We start from the raw sequence: 1949 nt of genomic DNA on the forward strand, positions 1-1949 counted from the left end.
CCTCATGGGAGGTGTGTGTCAGTGGAAGAGCGAGTGCTGTCCCTGCAGCATTTTTCAAGTGCGATGGAGCGTCTGCTTCTTTATGGGTCAGAAGCGTCGGTGGTCCGGCTGAGGCAGGTGTTTGGACCAACATGTGTCCCAGAGGTAAGTGATGGGTCAGTGGTCCCCAGGTGAAAATAAAAAGATTAGGTTATACCCCCCCACCCCCCACACACACACACACACACACACAGACGCATACACATATCCAATCCCCAGCCAGTCTGGGGTGTGACTGATTGATTGGTCCTGTGTTGTGACAGGCAGCAGATGTTGTCCAATCACGTTTATCAGACGTTTCTATTCAAAACAGGCCATCCATCCACTGAGACTGGGGGGGGGGGCACTGCAGCCGAGATCCAGACCTCCACCTGTATGAGGCTGGGTGTCGTCTAAGGAGGTAGACCCTTTGATGGTGGCTACACATTCATGCATGTTTTAACTCCAGACAATGACTTTCCTCAGATCAACAATCGTTTCCTGAAGTCGTTGTTTTTCTCTGTGACGGTGGTACAGTGGTTAAAAACACAACAGCACCTGTAAGATGGACAGTCAGTTTCCAACACATCTGATCAACCATCCATTTGACTGCAGCTCTGAGTCCTTTTATACAAATACTATGTTATATAATAGTATTTCTACCCATGGTACTGACAACGTTACTTTGCCTGATGGTTAAACTGGTTGAAATTATGTTGTCGGATTTCAGATCATTATTTACAAAACAAAGACCAACTCTTTCAGAACAGGAAAAGTCGTTACACTACATCGTGTGTGTGAGTTATCCGACTGGACCTGAACGCAGCACTGTCTTCACTTATTTGATTTACAAAGTTCAAACTAAGTCAACAAAAACTCACTGGAACAGGAAGTTGGAACAGGGGACACACAGGGACAAGGACCAGAGTGAAGGAGAGAGGTTTCTATCGTCTGGGCACCAGGTGACAGGAGTGAGACTGATGACAGACACAGGTGAGTCACATGGTGATTGATGTGATGACACTGATGAAGCAGACGAACTTCACAGAACTTTGTTTAGGAGTAAAAACCATCATTTTACAGAAAAGAATTCAGAGGGAGAGAGAAGTGGACTGTCTTTATCAAAGCTGTGTGTTCAGGGGGAGGAGGGTGAGGAGGGTGAGGAGGGGAGGTGAAATAGGCCGTAAAAAGTAAGATCCCATCACGGTACTTTTTCACAGTACACGCCACACTTAACAGAAGAGATTCTATCACTCTGCTGCCAAAGCTCCACGTCCCACAGATCATTTCTGCCCCTTTGCGTTGAACCACTACTCCCAGAAGGCCGCAGTGTTTTGAACTTCAGCTGACAAAGCTGTGGATTCAGATAAAGGAATGAGGGGGAAAACCATTTGAACACGTCCTGCACCGTCGGCCTGGTTGTTGTCTGGAAAAACAAATGCTAAATGTTGAGGCTGCAAAAAGATCAGTATCAGAAAACTCTCCCACAACGTGGACTGGCTCTGGGGGAGAGAAAATAAGAAGGCCTCGTTGGCTGGGAGGGGTCTCACAGAAACACCTTGTTGTAGCCACTTTGTCATTCAATATAATAATATTTATTATTATTATTATTATATGAAAAAATACTTTTTTTGTTTTTCATAGTTATTTAGGTGGTGAAAATATTTGATTCAGGAAGGTGCACATTATCAACTCCACCACTGGATGGTGCTCTGCATAATAAAGAGAGACAGAAAAAAAAAAGAGAGCACATTCTGGATTTAAAGGGATTATGTCACTGACTCATGTTGACAGAAATACATACATTGATTGAAGCTAATGATGCATTGATTTAAAGGTGACCTCAGCAGCACCACGAGCCATAACTTTAGGTCCAGCCCTACGAAGAGGAACCTGAAGGGGCTGCCGATGAGCTACGTTTCTCGTCGGTT

Source organism: Cynoglossus semilaevis, chromosome 4, assembly GCF_000523025.1.
Source record: "Cynoglossus semilaevis isolate Cse_v1.0 chromosome 4, Cse_v1.0, whole genome shotgun sequence".
In the NCBI taxonomy this organism is placed as follows: domain Eukaryota; kingdom Metazoa; phylum Chordata; class Actinopteri; order Pleuronectiformes; family Cynoglossidae; genus Cynoglossus; species Cynoglossus semilaevis.